Source organism: Pleurodeles waltl, chromosome 6 (genome assembly GCF_031143425.1).
Source record: "Pleurodeles waltl isolate 20211129_DDA chromosome 6, aPleWal1.hap1.20221129, whole genome shotgun sequence".
In the NCBI taxonomy this organism is placed as follows: domain Eukaryota; kingdom Metazoa; phylum Chordata; class Amphibia; order Caudata; family Salamandridae; genus Pleurodeles; species Pleurodeles waltl.
Window position 1 is genome coordinate 29,159,894 of NC_090445.1, and position 19,683 is coordinate 29,179,576.

A 19,683-nucleotide genomic window follows, 5' to 3' on the forward strand; every position below is an offset into this window, starting at 1 on the left:
AAGTAAATGTGGCGCATAAATGCCTCAACTTGTTCTACTAAATGTGCACAGTGGATGAGCGCTCCTAACAATGTAACAGTCTCTCTGAGGAGGTCTGGGATAAAGTGGCACACAAAATGGTACAGTTCACCTAAAGAGAAGCTGCTTTGAGAACCAAAGGCATGCAACTTTCATCTACGATAAGGGTCATGACTGGAAAAGACCAACAGACAGAATTCACAGTAAAGCTGACCACCAGGTAGCTGGGATGCTACGCTAGTAGTGTGTTCTGTGAAAGGTAATCTGTCTTGGAAATGTCACAGATCTTCTAATCCAATTAAAAAACGTATTCTGTAATGCTGGGGCTCTGGATAAATCACTGGCTGCCTCGCTTTCGATGATGAGTGAGTGAGGAGCATCTTAATACAAGTCAAACGTCTCAGCCGAAGCACGGAGTAGATGAGCTCCAATGAAAGGTGCATCAGTCAATGTTACATAACCGGAAAAAAAGATATCACAACTGCGCAAAAATAGCACTGATCATCTAAAAAGGCATTGCTTTGCACTTAAGCGCTTAATACACGTCTAAGCTTTAACTTGTTAAACAGAAAAGACAAAACTCACTAGCTAAGAACTTCAAAAACGTACTTGTAAGACTTGGTGAACACTGGAAGAAGACCAACAACGGTAATAACAGCTCGAAATTGGTGGAAGACTGTAGGTTGTCTGTTAATAACACACCATTTGAAGTACGTGGATAGCATGTCTATTTGAGGCAAGCTGTGAGCACTTGTGTACAACTACTCTGCTCCTACACACAATCAGGGGAAAGGAAGATAATGCAATTTTAGGGCTATGCGCACACTGTGAACACAGATCAAAGGTAAAGAGGAGGCAAACACAAACATGGACCTACTACTCTAATGGCTATCCACCCAACATGATCTGGCTCAGAGAACAAAGACTCAAACGATCACTTGCAATGGAAAAAGCAAGGCCTTCAGAACGATTCTGGAGACCTAACAGAAAAAATAATAGAGGCTGAAGTAAGAGTAAGCAGAGAGGAAGACGAAAAAATGAGATCGAGAAGCACAAAACTCAACTGAGAGGAAAGGTAGGCAACCTGGAAAGAGAGAATGCTGAACTTGAAAACAAAAAATAAAGAGGACACCTAAAATGTTTTGGACTCCCTGAATCTGCAGTGAAGAAAGTAATATCGTGGAGCACAGGATTTTGCGATAGGCTGTGGAATCAGTGAGACAGACTCGTGACCTTAAAGCCCTGATGATGCCTCACCTTATTCTCTCACAAAAAAAAAAAAAAACTGCTACATGGAACTGCACTAAAACTGGTATAGCACAGGATTGGAGAAGAAACTCACACAAAGGAAAGGATTTCTAGCACTGCAGCAGAACCTAAGATCCCTTGCCATTCCGTTTGGCTTTGTGGGTCTATTTAGTGTGAGAGTTACACAAAGAAATAAATATACGTTTTAATGAGCCTGCAGATTTGTAAACATACATCACAAAGCTGGCACAAACCGAGATGGGTCACTACAATTTAAACAATAGTGCCAACACTGTAAGTTGCTTTAGTTTATTTACTAACAGGTTCTAAACTAGCAACGCTCCACTCACTGCAGAAGGGCATAAACGTTACTGAGCTGTCATGTTTTGTATTCCACAAACAAGACAGTCAAATGTGTTCAGCAGCTTTCCATCCACGACAGGCTTTGGAATACCACAACATGAAAGAAGGACACCTTTACTTGCAGTGTTCAACACGGTTCTACCATATTACCATCAGATAAGAGAGCATAGTCATCTTACTTCCTGCACACTGCTGAGAAATTGTCTGACAAGTTAACCTTGGCTGCTTAGAAAAAAATGGTACCTGAATGATCATATATCACAATGTTTATCATGAATGGTTATATCGTAAAATGTATAATTTTAGATATTATATCTTTACATGTAATTTTCTGTGATGTGTGGAGCTGGACCTAGGATGTTTTCTCAGTCTCCAATATCCATCATCAAATTTCAGTAGAGTGTGAGTAAGAGGTGGAGTGTTAATGTATTGGGTTTTGTGCATTCATTTCCTCTGGTTCCTCTTTTATTTAATTTCTTTCTTTCTACTTTTTTCTATCATCTTATTCTTAATAACGTCTGCTATCAGAACAACGGTAGCAAATAATTACAACGGATTTATTCCATCAGTAATCTCCATTTTAAAGTACATCAAACAGAAAAGAGTGAGGGTAAAATAGGCAATAGTAATACTCACTACATCAGTTCTTCACCAACACGGTCTAAAAAAAAACCCTTAAGAACTCTCTAACACAAAGCATTTAATCACCAAGTCAAAATGAAAAAGTTATTAGACTATTAAAATAAATGTAGATGTGACTATTGCAAGAAATGGAGGTTTCAACATTCCCATGATATGGAACACTACATAGAGTATCTTCAGGCAAATACAGACCAAATAAATTGCATGAACAAAATAAACACTTATTCATCACTAATAATCTCATAGACCTGAATCACTTCCACAATCCCACTGGCAGGGAATTAACCTACTGCAACTCCACAACTCATTCACAAGCACTGACTATATGTTTACTAATGGGACACCTTGGTTACAAATACAAGAAATGCAAAAACAGAACAGGTAATAATTTCAAACAATTCATATATCTCATTAGATTTAGAAATCGCTAAGATGACCTATCGGCCCACAGCGTACAGAATGAATGATAAGGTACTGTGCAATAAAGACACCAAACAACAAATTATTATGGCAATACAAAACTTCTTCAACGAAACGGAGGATATAAACATCTCAACTTCATCTGAGTTACAATGAAGGTTACAATAAGATTAGCAATGTTAAACATCAAGGACTGAAAAATAGGAGTAAAAATCAAAAACTAAGATGCATTAGAAAAAGAGAAGAAATAATGGCGCTACAACACACACTTGCCCACACCAAAGTCTCTGAGCACTATTAAAATGATAAAACTTATAAGTATGAATAAAATTATGTGTCAAACACACTTCTATGAATCAAACAACAAGGACAGGAAATTCTGAGGGGGGGGAAAAAAAAAAGAGGTGGAAAAAGCCTTAGCAAACTATAGTATAACATTTGAGGGGGGAGAAGGGAGAGAAAACCAGAGCGATCAAAGTTAAAAAGGACACTCAAACCAAAACAGTCTATTTAAGGAAATGTTCATGATTTTTACTTGCAATTCGAATCTGGAGATATCATGAGAACTGAAAGAATATCATTACTCTCCCTAGATGCCAAGTTAAAAGTGATCTAAGTAAACTTAACAATAAAAAGAAAATATCTAAAGCAATTAACACGCTATAACTTGAAAAGGGCCCGGACACCGACCGGATTCATGCTAATTTTTGTTTATAAGGAAAGACTCTTGTGCACCACCCAGGAAAGCTATTCCTCTACCTTGCAGAGACAGGATTTATAAAAGGAACTGTAACGGATGCAACAATACTGGTAGTCCACAAAGAGGAAAGGATCCATTAGAAACAAAGAGCTACTGATTTATTTCACTGATTAAGATGGATTGCAAACTCTATGCTCAAGTATTCGCAATGAAGCTGGTAAAACCCTTTACAAACTGATTCATCTAGCACAAACTTGATTTATAAAAGGAAGCCTTGCCTTGATAATACTAGACTGCTTGGCTGTGTCACTGAAAGAGATAATTTGCTTGGACAAAGAGTGGGCCTTCAATAAAGTATCAAGTACCTTCCACAAATTTGATCTTGGTGTGGAATTTCAACATAGGCTATTCACCCTACATGCAAATATATAGGCCTCCATAAGCATTTCACAACAGTGTACCTCCAAATTCATTCAAGCTTATAAGTCTCTCCATCAAACATGAAAACAAAAGATTTCAGATTCTGCATAGATATACAAAGCAAGACGTCGATTGCCTTGCCCTCTTTCCTATCTCTACTTCACAGCATATTGTGTATTCCACTACTGTCAGATTTCCCATAGTGATATATGACCGTGTGGTGCCGTACCATCTGAACTGTTAACCATTTATCTTCTCTATTAAACACAGGCCTCAAACAAGCATACTTCAACAAACCCTTATCGAACAAAGAAGTACTAATTGAGGCTGATCTCCACTAGATAAACAAAAATCCACAGGTTCTCAGTGATTTTCATGATTGCCCTCAATACAGATTATCAGCCTACTTTGTTGATTATATTTCTATCAGTGACTGGAACATGTACAAATATGTATGTGCTACTTTCTCTTGGTATTTATCCAAAAGCAAACTGAATAGATAGTTATAAAACAAAAACAGAAAGACATTTCACAAAGCTTCATTACAACACCTATAGCTCAAACTGCTGCATATCATGTCAGAAAAAAATAGGAAAAGAGCAGCCAGTTAGGTTTTAACATTAGCCAATTTAAGGATCAGGACTTCCAAATCCTATGATGTCTAGTACTGGCAGTTTCCTGAGAGACTCAGTTCTTTTTGGAGGATATGATCCATGGAATAGCAAAACTCTAGTCTTTGATTCCCCCAGGGCTCAGGCAAAAAGTTAGGAAGCAGGGCTAGAGGGTCATTTATAACTTCTATGAAGATTCCAAAGATGCAGAAAAATGGCTACAAGCACTAACCATCTCTGCTGTAATGTATTATCTTTAGTCACAGATATACAAATTAGAATACAGCAGCAAACAAATCCCTCATTTCCTGTGACTCACAGGCAAGAAAAGCAATATATAGTACACTCATTCACCAACCACAGACCTTTTCCACAAGGAGTCAACCAAATAGTTTTGTTAAAGTTGTGTGACCAACATTAGAGTCCGCTACAGAAAAAGAGTTAAGACAAGAGTGTTTTGTAAATAAACAGATGCACATGTGGTGACCTTACACACATATACGTGAACAGGAGGTTTCTTAACTAAGTCATTGTTGCTGCTTTCCTTCTGCTGGACGGGGCCTAAAAGGGAATCAGCAGTCACCTGGGTGAGATTCATGAGACAATACAATGAAAAAGTGATTCAATCTACGTGGACAAGGTTATACGTTTGGCGCTGTAGTGCAAAAAATATTGGCTGGCGCTCTTCAAGCTTTGGCTTCATCCAGATAACTGAGTAATAACCTCCTGATAGTCATGGAATGCAGTGAGTGTTTCGGCAGAGTAGTTAAATCACTGAAAATAACTATGGAAGACCCTGGTCTGCAAAATTTGCTCACAGCATTTAATTGTTGCAGACACATTCATATGATCATTACTTTTGTTTAACAAGATGGTCTGCTGCTACTGCTGAGATGCAGTTGGAGAAGAGCTGATGGGTAGAGATTAGGCAGAGGCGGGCACCGGTTATTAGTATTAGAATGCCTAACTATAAACATTGGGAATTTCCTGAGCATTGACACTGTAGTGTGAAAATAGGATCCCTGAAGTCAACAGAGAACTTCTGGGGTGAGCAAAAAGTTGATGTGGCGGTGACATGTAAAACATTTATTTCTTGATCCACTTGTTGGCCTATTGTTGATCCAGAATGCATCTGCAACCCTTTTTAGTGCTTTTCTTTGTGTCCACCAGCCAATTTTTACATAAAAGAAGCTCCCTCCTGGAATGATTCAAGCTCAGTGGTATTTTTGGGTCTGATTTGGTGGAACACAATCACAATTTACCTGTCATCCGTGATGTCTTGCTATTCTTTTAAATGTGGAGTTATAGCCCTCCCCCACTCAAAAACGGAGGATTCACTGTTTCCTATTTGACAGGGGCAATGTAGGAGGCTGGCCTGGCTTATAGTGGGTACCTTGTGGTACTTATACCCTGTGCCAGGTCCAGTTATCCCTTATTAGTAGAATAGAGGTGTTTCTAGCAGCTTAGGCTGATAGAAGGTAGCTATGGCAAAGCACCTTGGGCTGAACTAGGAGACATGCAAAGCTCCTACTATACCACTGGTGTCATATGCACAATATCATAAGAAAACACAATACACAGAGTTACTAAAAATAAAGGTACTTTATTTTAGTGACAATATGCCAAAAGTATCCCAGAGAATACCCTCACTTAGGAGGTAAGTAATATACACAAGTTATATGTACACAAACCCAACATGTAAGTAACAGTAAGAAAAGTAGTGCAAACAACGTAGAATCACAAAAGGATGCAATAGGTGAACATAGGTCTAGGGGCAACACAAACCATATACTCCAAAAGTGGAATGCAAATCACGAATGGACCCCAGACCTATGGGAGGTTGTAGAGGGTTGCTGGGACTGTAGGAAAAAAGTAAGGGTGTCCAAGATACCCCACCCCAAGACCCTGAAAAGTAGGATTAAAGTTACCCTACTGCCCCAGAAAGACACAATAGTCGTGAAAGGGGATTCTGCAAGAACCACACGCACCAGCAAAACACTGAAAATGGATTCCTGGATCTAAGGACCTGTAAAGGAAGGGGACCAAGTCCAAGAGTCACGAAAGAGTCCAGGGGGGCATATGCTCACTAAACCCCGGATGAAGGTGCAAAAGGGCTGCCTCCAGGTGGAAGAAGCCAAAGATTCTGCAACAACGAAAAGAGCTAGGAACTTCTCCTTTGGATGAAAGATGTCCCACGGCGTGCTGGATGTTGCAGAAGTGTTTCCAGGCAGAAATACCGCAAACAAGCCTTGCTAGCTGCAAGAGTCACGGTTGAGGATTTTGGGTGCTGCTGGGGACCAGGAAGGACCAGGATGTCGCCCCTTGGAGGAGACAGAGGGGGCACTCAGCAACTCCGAGAGCCCCCGCAGAAGCAGGCAGCACCCGCAGAAGTACCGGAACAGGCACTTAGAAGATCTGTGAACTCAGATTAACAAAAGGAGGGTCCCACGACTTCAGAGTCCAACTCAGCGGGCTGAGCACAGCAGGACAGACTGCTGGGGACCCAGGCTAGGCTGTGCACAAAGGAATCCTTGGAGAAGTGCACAGAAGCCGGAGCAGCTGCAAATCACGCAGTACACAGGTTTGCTGTCTGGCGTGGGGAGGCAAGGACTTACCTCCACCAAGTTTGGACAGAAGGGCCACTGGACTGTGGGAGACACTTGGACCCAGCTCCCGTGTTCCAGGGACCACGCTCGTCAGGATGAGAGGGGACCCAGAGGACCGGTGATGCAGAAGTTTGGTGCCTGCGTTGGCAGGGGGAAGATTCCGTCGACCCACGGGAGATTTCTTCTTGGCTTCCAGCGCAGGGTGAAGGCAGACAGCCCTCAGAGCATGCACCACCAGGAAATAGTCGAGAAAGCCGGCAGGATGAGGCGCTACAATGTTGCTAGTAGTCGTCTTGCTACTTTGTTGCATCCTGCAGCAGTCAGCGGTCGATCCTTGGCAGAAGTCGAAGAGGGAAGTGCAGAGGAACTCTGGTGAGCTTTTGCATTCGTTATCTGAGGAATAGCCCGGAGGAGAGACCCTAAATAGCTAGAAAAGGAGGTTTGGCTACCAAGAAAGGAGGTTTGGCTACAAAGAGAGGTAAGCACCTATCAGGAGGGGTCTCTGACGTCACCTGCTGGCAATGGCCACTCAGAGCAGTCCATTGTTCCCCAACACCTCTGAATCCAAGATGGCAGAGGTCTGGGACACATTGGAGACACACTGGAGGAGCTCTGGGCACCTCCCCTGGGAGGTGCAGGTCAGGGGAGTGGTCACTCCCCTTTCCTTTGTCCAGTTTCGCGCCAGAGCAGGGCTGGGGGATCCCTGAACCAGTGTAGACTGGCTTATGCAGAGATGGGCACCATCTGTGCCCATCAAAGCATTTCCAGAGGCTGGGGGAGGCTACTCCTCCCCAGCCTTTCACACCTATTTCCAACGGGAGAGGGTGTAACACCCTCTCTCAGAGGAAATCCTTTGTTCTGCCATCCTGGGACTGGGCTGCCCAGACCCCAGGAGGGCAGAAACCTGTCTGAGGGGTTGGCAGCAGCTGCAGTGGAAACCCCGGAAAGGCAGTTTGGCAGTACCCGGGTACTGTGCTAGAGACCCGTGGGGGGGGGGTGGGCGGGGTCATGGAATTGTATTGGGGGGCAATTCCATGATCTTAGACAGGTTTCATGGCCATGTTCGGAGTTACCATTGTGACGCTACACATAGGTAATGGTGTCCCCGCACTCTCAAAGTTCGGGGAATTTGCCCTGAACAATGTGGGGGCACCTTGGCTAGTGCCAGGGTGCCCACACACTAAAACTTGGCACCTAACCTTCACCAAGTGAGGGTTAGACATATAGGTAACTTATAAGTTACTTATGTGCAGTGAAAAATGGCTGTGAAATAACGTGGACGTTATTTCACTCAGGCTGCAGTGGCAGTCCTGTGTAAGAATTGTCTGAGCTGCCTATGGGTGGCAAAAGAAATGCTGCAGCCCATAGGGATCTCCTGGAACCCCAATACCCTGGGTACCTAAGTACCATATACAAGGGAATTATATGGGTGTACCAGTGTGGCCAATGAGAATTGGTAAAATTTGTCACTAGCCTGCAGTGACAATTTTAGAAAGCAGAGAGAGCATACACACTTAGGTTCTGGTTAGCAGAGTCTCAGTGATACAGTTAAGCACCACACCGGGAACACATACAGGGCATACATTATGAGCACTGGAGTCCTGCCTGGTAGGATCCCAGTGATACATGGGCAAAAACTAACATACATACAGTGAAAATGGGGGATAACATGCCAGGCAAGATGGTACTTTCCTACACAAGAGCCTGCCTGATGAAGTGGCAGAATGGGGCAATAATGATTTGCTTTTGGCCCTTGCCTCGTTTGGTAGGAGTACCACTTGCCTTTTAAATGTTGCGAATGCGATTGATCAGACCAGTGAGGGGATGAACAACCTGTCCAGAATACGTATAATGGTCCCATTATCTGTACTGTGATTAAAATACATTGTTTTCCTCCAATCCAAAAGCCTTTTTAAATATCAGATTCATTTTCGTTGTCTGCAGCTCCTTTTCAGTGTGTTGGACAAAGATAACAGAGCCTGAGAAAGGAAGACTGAGGATTTTCACTACAGAGTCTGGCTTCAGTGTGGTGAGGGGCAGAAAGAACGGTTCAGCATAATACCATGGCCGGTGCCTATCACAACTGGGTCTGCATAGTCAATCACCACAATGATTACTTGACTTCAAAGCAGAATTCCTCCTCAGACTAACTCTTCAAAGTTTTGTCTGTGCTTTCTTAACATGATCATTTCTGCATTTGAGAAGGCTGTCACATAATTCATGGTCACAGCACCCTAAAAGAGAAGTTGTTGCTGTTTCACACATCTTATTCTGAGCTTCAGCCATCCTCTTAAAATCTTGCTGTAAAGAGGAATCAATGTTTCAGAGGCTGAAGCATATATTCTCCTGACTTCCGAAATATTGACTCTGGTATTATTTCTGACTTAAAAAAAGGCAGGGTCTTGATGTGGAGTCTTGTAATTCCTTAGAAAGCAGGGTGTTTGCCATTTTCACCACAGATGGGAGTTGTCAACTTTTCCTTTACTACAGACAGTAATGTTTTACGTGAGATTATAGGCTGGAGGGATTTGAAAATAATGGAGGCGGACGTCTGTGCAGCTTCCAAAAGAAGATTTTCTGTTGCTCATCAGACCAAAACATTATGAAATGCAGTTATGTTGTTCATCTAAGAAGTCCTCATATGAGAGCTGGTAATAGATGTCAGGGTGTAAAAGGACATTATGTCCTTATTTTAGTGATATGCTCTTGTAGTAGACCGCAAACAAGATTGTTCCCACCTGTGCTTCTGAGAAGAGTGATCCATATCCAAATGCTCTTGCTTGAGGAGGCAGAAACACAGACAGAATTAATAAAGCCAGAGCATGCCTGGGACTTCATGGAGTTTCTATAATCTGAGACATGGAAGACTTTCTAGATACAACAGGCTTTGGTTTTGGAGAAATGGATGGTAGAGGAATCTGTAATGACACCTGAAATGGTTCCTCTGCTGGAGGAATAAACTGAGGAGGTCTCAGTAGTTCAGGATGATGATCAAGAGAGTTTAAGCCTTGTCTTGGGCTAACACATTTTTATATTGATCTAAGCATGTGCAGGAATCTTCTGAAGGCATTTGGTGAGACATTAAGCAATGCAGACACACAGAGTGGAACAAAGGCCACTGAGGTGGCGATGTTGGCTAAGAGCATCTCACTACTGAAGACTTCGTGAAGCTAAACATCGGTGGTGTTTTCATGAGGAGGGATAAGCTGTCCTCTTGTGGGAACAAGTCAGTGTTTTATTTTACAATGGTGTTGAATCTATCATCAACATCAAACAGAAATGCTGATGTCAGGAATGACAATGGCTGTTTCCAGTTTCTGTCCATCAATGTTCCTTTCTATTAGCCTTTACGAATGAAGATGCAGTAACTGCAAAAAGCAGCCTTTCAGTTCGGCAATGGAACTCATTTTCTTCTACTTTGTAGTAATGCCTTTCAGCTTCTCCTGAAGCCTGATGCTTTCGTTTGCCTTTAATGTATGTTCTGATATTTGTTAACAATGAGAATCTGGAAGGACTAGGTAAGAGTCCCCAGCACTCAATCTACGTAGAGTATAACTATGGCAAGGAGCAGCGTAAGTGCAAAAATCAAATCAGAAATAACCATGCCGGCCAGTTATTTACAGCCTCCAACATCATAGTAACAATTTTGTTTCCCACTCAATATAAACAAAATTCATGCAAAAGTGTTTTTTTTTAATTACTATATTATTATAATATATTCTTAACACATACAATCCAAGGGTACCACCAAAGCTACGTCAAAAACAGAGAACTATACAACCATGCTACTCATTCACTTTGGGACAACACAACACTGTGAATTGCGAGTAAGGAGACCTTATTAGATACTAGGCCGACCCTGGCCGGTCTGTTATGAACCGCAACTGACCGCTCTCGGCTCCTTGAACCCACAGTCAGGATTCCAGCAGTAGTAGCTCAGCTCCCTAGGACCGTAACGCAGAGGCAGGTTCCATTAAACATGCACATATATACATATAACCTACAACGTAACATATCCGTTACTTAAAAATACTTCCGCCACACAATACATACCCCTCAATTACATATTAAAAAAAAATGTAACAGCATATGTAATTTATTGCTTTCACCTTAACACAGTGACTCAACTTACTTTCAATTGGTTCCTTGTTATTGTTACATGGTTCTCGACATTTCCTCTCATTCTCCGTTCAAAACCATTGCTCATACTCCACTTCATTACACACAGTCGCCCTCCTGCTGTTCCACCATTTCCCATTTGGCAACCCAACATTGTTTCCCTTTACTTTCACTACTTCTTTTGGTTCAGACCACTTAGAACCACCTTTTTTATGCCTGCTGTCTTTCCTACACAAACCCTTACAATCATTCCTTTTTCCAATTTCTTCTTATTCTTCATTATTCTGGTATTGTGTCTTTGCTTGTACAGATTGATATAATTCCACTTCATCTCTCAATTTCTTTTAATCAACCTTTAGTTGATCCGACCTACCCATCCATGCAGGCACCTACAACAAGCCACAGTGCACGGTGTCCTCCCTTTCGTTAAACAAAAAGGGGTTTCCCTTGTTACTGAGTGCAGAGTAGTTCTGTAACTCCAGAGCGTATCTTTTGATTTGTGTTTTCCAACATCTACTGCTTGCTAAAGGTAACTGTATGTTCTCCCCCAACATACGGTTAAAATGCTCAATAAAAACATTTCCGCCCGGATGATAAATAGGAATTCTGCTGTGTTTAATTCCCCATTTTTATTTTTAAACAAAACTAATTTCTCTGAAACAAACTGTGGGCCATTATCACTCAAAATCTCTGTGGGACATGCTTCTCTGTGGAAAAAGTCCTCACAGTAATTACATTTTTGGTTTTCACTTCTCTCATGAACGCCACTTCACCCGACTTTGAAAAATAATCCATCATTACAAAAGCATATCTGTGGTTCACCTTAAACCATTAAAAAGGACCACAAATACCCATTGCTACTTTTTTCCAAGCAGTTTCCGGTAATGCCACAGGATACATTTTTGATTCTTGCACAAAATGTGATTTATCACTGCACATAATAGGAAATGCATTCTCAGACGTGTCCCTCAATCTGGTTTTCCAGCCTTGGCCACCAAAGAATCCCACCATTGCCTTCCTATTCATTGCCGACATTCCACCATGACCTTCATGTAATAATTTCAACAATCTCTTCTGCAACCCTTTTGGCATCACCAACTTTTCACACCTCCTTACCACATCGTCTACCACAGACAATTCATCCCACACATTCTTGAATATTTCCAAGTCTTCTATTTTTTACCCATTCTGAGCACTTGGTAATAACTCCATTAACGTTATCTGTATTTAACTAGTATCTGCCTTTATAGCCTCCTTCCACTCATCTTCCCCAATGGCAGTACACACATCAGATATCTCTGCCACCATCCATTCTTCATCCTTATCCACTGTCACATCATCTAATAGTAACCTCGATAAACAATCGGCATTGATGTTTTTTACTCTGGGGACATAATTCACTGTGAAAATATATTCCTGAAGACAACATAACCATTTGGCTGTACGTGGGGTGGCTCTTCCAGCACCTGCTGTAGAAAATAACTCCACTAATGGTCTATGATCATTGAGTAGTTCAAACGCTACTCCTCAGACATAAGCTCTACAATGCTGGATCCCTGATCAATACTCTAGTGCCTCCTTTTCCACAGTGGAGTAGGCGCTTTCTGCCCCTTTTAATGAGCATGATCCAAAAGCTACCACTCTTCCTCTTTCTTCATGCTCCTGTACCAGAGTGCTACCAGGCCATAACTGCTGTCATCTGTCAAAATTAATGTCTTGTCACTTGGGTCAAAAGGCTTGAGTTCTACTGCTTTCACAATAGATTATTTGATCTCATCAAACGCTTTCTGGCACTCTTCTGACCACTGAAACTTTACTCCTTATTTTTTTAAATCAATTCTCGTTACACATGGACCTTATTGGTAAAAGGTTGAACAAACATTGCATTATATTCCGGGAGACCTAGAAGTGATCTTAGCTGATCTTCGTCCCTCTGGGAAGGTGCCCTCTCAGTCGATTTCATCAAATTAAGCTTAAGTTTAACTCCTTCATAACTCAGAGTGCTCTAGGTACTCTATTTCTTTTACTCCAAATTTACACTTATCTATTCCAAAGGTAAGACCTGCTTCCTCTAATCTCCTCAATACTTCCATTAAAATATTATCATGTTGCTGTTTGTTCTCGCCCCAAACCAACACATCATCCTGGATGCAGGAAGCTGGCTCTGTATATACTATCTCAAAGTGAGAGACAGTGTGCACAGAGACCAAGGGCTCCACTTAGAGGCTGATGGTGGTAAAATTAGATAATACTAATGCTCTATTTTGTGGTAGTGTGGGCGAGCAGTAGGCTTATCAGAGGGTAGTGTTAAGCATTTGTTGTACACACGCAGGCAAAACATGAGGAACAAACACTCAAAGACTTAACTCCAGGACAATAGTTTTTATATAGAAAAATATATTTTCTTAATTTATTTTTAGAACCACAAGATTAAAGATTTGAGGTACATAAAATACTAGGTATTTCACACAGGTAATTATAGAACTTTGATATAAAACAGTAGTACACACAGTTTTGGTTAAAATGGCAACAAGCTATTTTAAAAGTGGGGACAGTGCAAAAATCAACAGTTCCTGGGGAAGGTAAATTTGGTTAGTTTTCTCAGGTAAGTAAAGCACTTACACAGTCAGTCTCCTGGGCATAGGCAGCCCACTGTTGGGTGTACAATGCAACCCCAAAGCCATAGCACCAGCAACACAGGGCCGGTCAGGTGCAGAGGTCAAAGGAGGGCCCAAAACACATAGGAGCCTATGAAGAACAGGGGAGCTCTGGTCCTAGTCTGCTTACAGGTAAGTACCTGCGTCCTCGGGGAGCAGACCAGGGGGGGTTTTGTAGAGCACTGGGGAGGGGCGACACACAGGCACACAACACACCTTCAGTGGCACAGGGGTGGCCGGGCGCAGTGTGCAAAGTAGGCGTCAGGTTTGCTATAGAAAGCAATGGAGGGACCGGGGGTCACTTAGGTGATGCAGGCAGGGCACATGGGGGCTTCTCGGGCCAGCCACCGAATGGGCTAGGGTAAGGGCCGCCTGCTGGTCACTCCTGCACTGGTAGGAGGTTCCTCTCGATCCTGGCGGCTGCGGATGCAGTGCTTGGTCCAGGCGTCAGGTTCCTTTGTTACCAGGCAGTCGCGGTCAGGGGAAGCCTCTGGATCCTCTCTGCAGGAATTGGTGTGGGGGAGCAAGGGGGTCGACTCAGGGTGTCCACGTAGTTGGAGACGCGTGGGAGTCCTCTGCGGTGTTCGTTTCTCCAAACTCGAGCCAGGGGCTTCGGGTGCAGAGTGTCAAGACTCACGCTTCTGGCAGGAAGTGGAGTCTGTAAGGAAATGCCTCCTTGGCATGGTTACCCCCTGACTTTTTGCCTTTGCTGATGCTAAGTTATGATTTGAAAATGTGCTGGGACCCTGCTAACCAAGCCACAGCACCAGTGTTCTTTCCCTAACCTGTACCTTTGTCTCCACAACTGGCACAACCCTGGCACTCAGGTAAGTCCCTTGTAACTGGTACCCCTGGTACCAAGGGCCCTGATGCCAGGGAAGGTCTCTAAGGGCTGCAGCATGTCTTATGCCACCCTAGGGACCCCTCACTCAACACATACACACTGCTTCACAGCTTGTGTGCTGGTGGGGAGAAAAACACTAAGTCAACATGGCACTCCCCTTAGAGTGCCATGCCAACCTCACAGTGCCTGTGGCATAGGTAAGTCACCCCTCTAGCAGGCCTTACAGCCCTAAGGCAGGGTGCACTATACCACAGGTGAGGGCATTTGTGCATGAGCATTATGCCCCTACAGTGTCTAAGCAAAACCTTAGACATTGTAAGTGCAGGGTAGCCATAAGAGTACATGGTCTGGGAGTCTTTCAAACACGAACTCCACAGCACCATAATGGCTACACTGAAAACTTTTCAGCACAATAAATGCACACTGATGCCAGTGTGCAATTTATTGTAAAATACACCCAGAGGGCATCTTAGAGATGCCCCCTGGAAACATACCAGACTTCCAGTGTGGGCTGACTAGTTTTTGCCAGACTGCCACACACCAGACATGTTGCTGGCCACATGGGGAGAGTGCTTTCGTCACTTTGTGGCCAGGAACAAAGCCTGTACTGGGTGGAGGTGCTTCTCACCTCCCCCTGTAGGAACTGTAACACCTGGCAGTGAGCCTCAAAGGCTCACCCCCCTTTGTTACAGCGCCACAGGGCATCCCAGCTAGTGGAGATGCACGCCCCTCCGGCCACTGCCCCCACTTTTGGCGGCAAGGCCGGAGGAGATAATGAGAAAAACAAGGAGGAGTCACCCCCCCAGTCAGGACAGCCCCTAAGGTGTCCTGAGCTGAGGTGACACTTACTTTTAGAAATCCTTCATCTTGTGGATGGAGAATTCCCCCAATAGGATTAGGGATGTGCACCCCCCCCTCCCCCCACCCACCCCAATCCCCACAGGGAGGAGGCACAAAGAGGGTGTAGCCACCCTCAAGGACAGTAGCCATTGGCTACAGCCCTCCCAGACCTAAACACACCCCTAAATTCAGTATTTAGGGGCCCCCAGAACCGAGGAAGATAGATTCCTGCAACCTAAAGAAGAAGGACTGCTGACCTGAAGCCCTGCAGTGAAGACGGAGATGACAACTGATTTGGCCCCAGCCCCACCGGCCTATCTCCCTACTTCGAAGAAAACTGCAACAGCGACGCATCCAACAGGGACCAGTGGCCTCTGAAGCCTCATAGGACTGCCCTGCATCCAAAGGACCAAGAAGCTCCAGAGAATAGCTTCCCTGTTCAACAAACTGCAACAAAGAAACAACTTTAAAGACTCCACGTTTCCCGCCCGAAGCGTGAGACTTTCCACTCTGCACCCGACGCCCCCGGCTCGACCTGCGGAAAACAAACACCTCAGGGACGACTCCCCGGCGTAATTAGAGACGACCCCCCTGAACCCCTACAGCGACTCCTGCAGAGGAAATCCAGAGGCTCCCCCTGACCGCGACTGCCAGTAACAAGGGACCCGACGCCTGGAACCAACACTGCACCCGCAGCCCCCAGGACCTGAAGGAACCGAACTCCAGTGCAGGAGCGACCCCCAGGCGGCCCTCTGCCTGGCCCAGGTGGTGGCTACCCCGAGGAGCCCCCCTGTGCCTGCCTGCATCGTTGAAGAGACCCCCGGGTCTCCCCATTGCTTTCAATACAAAACCAGACGCCTGTTTGCACTCTGCAGCTGGCCGCCCCTGTGCCGCTGAGGGTGTACTTTCTGTGCCTGCTTGCGTCCCCCCCCCGGTGCCCTACAAACCCCCCTGGTCTGCCCTCCGAGGACGTGGGTACTTACCTGCTGGCAGACTGGAACCGGGGCACCCCTGTTTCCATTGAAGCCTATGTGTTTTGGCCACCTCTTTGACCTCTGCACCTGACCAGCCCTGAGCTGCTGGTGTGGTAACTTTGGGGTTGCCTTGACCCCCAACGGTGGGCTACCTTGGACCCAACTTTGAACCCTGTAAGTGTTTTACTTACCTGTGAACTTAACAATTACTTACCTCCCCCAGGAACTGTTGATTTTTGCAGTGTGTCCACTTTTAAAACCGCTTATTGCCATTTTTGTCAAAACTGTACATGCTATTGTGATTATTCAAAGTTCCTAGAATACCAGAGTGAAATACCTTTAATTTGAAGTATTACTTGTAAATCTTGTACCTGTGGTTCTTAAAATAAACTAAGAAAAATTATTTTTCTATATAAAAACCTATTGGCCTGGAGTAAGTCTATGAGTGTGTGTTCCTCATTTATTGCCTGTGTGTGTACAACAAATGCTTAACACTACCCTCTGATAAGCCTACTGCTCAACCACACTACCACAAAATAGAGCATTAGAATTATCTATTTTTGCCACTATCTTACCTCTAAGGGAAACCCTTGGACTCTGTGCACACTATTTCTTACTTTGAAATAGTATATACAGAGCCAACTTCCTACAGAGTCTCTTTAAAAGTTGTTTCAAAGTTGCAAAGTTGTTCCAGTTTCTGAACAGTGCCGCTGTTCTCGGGAGTTTCTTGATCCTTTAGGTGCAGGGCAGTCCTCACAGGTCGCTGGTCCCGTCGGATGCGTCGCTGTGCAGGTTCTTTGAGTCTGGAGACAGGCCGGTAGCTGGGGTCAAGTCAGTTGGTGTCTCCGTCATCTCTACGGGGCCTTCAGGTCAGCAGCCCTCCTTCTTTCCTCAGGTTGCAGGAATCTGATTTCCTGGGTTCCCGGGTCGCCCCTAAATACTCCATTTAGGGGTGTGTTTAGATCTGGGGGTCAGTAGCCAATGGCTACTATCCTTGAGGGTGGCTAAACCCTCTTTGTGTCTCCTCCCAGAGGAGAGGGGGGCACATCCCTATTCCTATTGGGGGAGTGCAACAAACTCAGTTTGTTGCACCGTTGAGGGTCTTTCACCGTCGGATTCATCCAACTCCGTTTCTTGGATGGAAATTCTTTCTTCCTCCTCGACGTCGAGATCTTGTTTCGGCTTCGACGCCATTTGTAGTCTTCTTGCGCGTTAATTTCTCAAGGTTTTCTTCGACTGAAACGCTCGGCAAGCTTCACAAGTATCCTCTCTGTGTTCGGACGACAAACACAGGTTACAGACCCGGTGCTGGTCTGTATAAGGATACTTTGCGTGACACTTAGGACAGAAACGGAAGGGGGTCCGGTCCATTAAACTTGGACGACGGGTGTGGTCGGGCCAACTCGGCCTCGATGAAAAGTGGAAGCCCCGAAGGGCCGCCGAAGCGTCTTGATGTCGGTGCCGATACCCTAGAACTAAACCGGTACCGACCGAGAACAATACCGACGAATTTTCGATACTTAGCTAACTTTCCCGATTCGCAATACGGAGCGAAGAGGAACACGTCCGAACCCGATGGCGGAAAGAAAACAAACAATCTAAGATGGAGTCGACGCCCATGCGCAATAGAGCCGAAAGGGAGGAGTCACTCGGTCCCGTGACTCGAAAAGACTTCTTCGAAGAAAAACAACTTGTAACACTCCGAGCCCAACACTAGATGGCAGGAACAGTGCACAGCATGTGTATCTGCAGCTACATACGCCATTGAACACACACACATATATATATATATATATATATATATATACACACATATATACACACACATATATACACACACATATATACACACACACACATATATATATGGAAAATGTCACTTACCCAGTGTACATCTGTTCGTGGCATGGGACGCTGCAGATTCAGATGCTGTGCATTAACCTGCCATCTAGTGTTGGGCTCGGAGTGTTACAAGTTGTTTTTCTTCGAAGAAGTCTTTTCGAGTCACAAGACCAAGGGACTTCTCCCTTTCGGCTCCATTGCGCATGGGCGTCGACTTCATCTTAGATTGTTTTCCCCACAGAGGGTGAGGTAGGAGTTGTGTATATAGTAAAGGTGCCCATGCAATGGAGTAAGTATGTATGTACATAATGTATATACAAATAGTCTATATTTACAAATTACAAATGTAAAGTTTCATCAACTTATAACGGCTACAGGCTCCCGGGGAGGCGGGAGGGCGCATGTGAATCTGCAGCGTCCCATGCCACGAACAGATGTACACTGGGTAAGTGACATTTTACGTTCAGTGGCATGTGTAGCTGCAGATACACATGCTGTGCATAGACTAGTAAGCAGTTATCTCCCCAAAAGCAGTGGCTTAGCCTGTAGGAGTTGAAGTTGTCTGAAATAATGTTCATAATACAGCCTGTCCTACTGTGGCTTGTTGTGTTGTTAACATATCTACACAGTAATGTTTTGTGAATGTATAAGGCGTAGACCATGTGGCTGCCTTACAGATTTCTGTCATAGGTATATTTCCTAGAAAGGCCATTGTGGCGCCTTTCTTCCTAGTGGAGTGCGCCTTTGGCGTAATAGGTAGGTCTCTTTTTGCTTTAATATAGCAGGTCTGAATACATTTCACTATCCATCTGGCAATGCCTTGTTTGGATATTGGATTTCCAGCATGAGGTTTTTGGAAGGCTACAAACAATTGTTTTGTTTTGCGAAACTGTTTTGTTCTATCAATATAATACATAAGTGCTCTTTTAATGTCTAAAGTATGTAAGGCTCTTTCAGCTACTGAGTCTGGTTTTGGAAAAAAAACTGGGAGTTCCACTGTTTGGTTTAGGTGGAACGGTGATATAACTTTTGGTAAGAATTTGGGATTTGTACGGAGAACCACTTTATGTTTATGTATTTGTATAAAGGGTTCTTGTATAGTAAATGCTTGTATTTCACTTACTCTTCTAAGAGATGTGATAGCTATTAGGAAGGCTACGTTCCAGGTTAAGCATTGCATCTCACAAGAGTGCATGGGTTCAAATGGTGGACCCATGAGTCGCGTTAATACAATATTAAGGTTCCACGAGGGAACCGGTGGTGTTCGGTTCTCGGGGGTATGATTCATTTTTAAACCCTCCATAAATGCTTTGATGACTGGGATTCTAAAGAGAGATGTTGAATGTGTAATCTGCAGATAGGCAGATATTGCAGTGAGA

General features: G+C 44.1%; 1 protein-coding gene across 4 annotated transcripts in view; it reads right to left on the minus strand.

Annotated features, from left to right (window-relative positions):
- SETX (senataxin) overlaps positions 1-19,683 on the minus strand; it is a 419,011-nt gene that overhangs the window by 125,918 nt on the left and 273,410 nt on the right. The gene's annotated exons all lie outside the window — the stretch shown is intronic.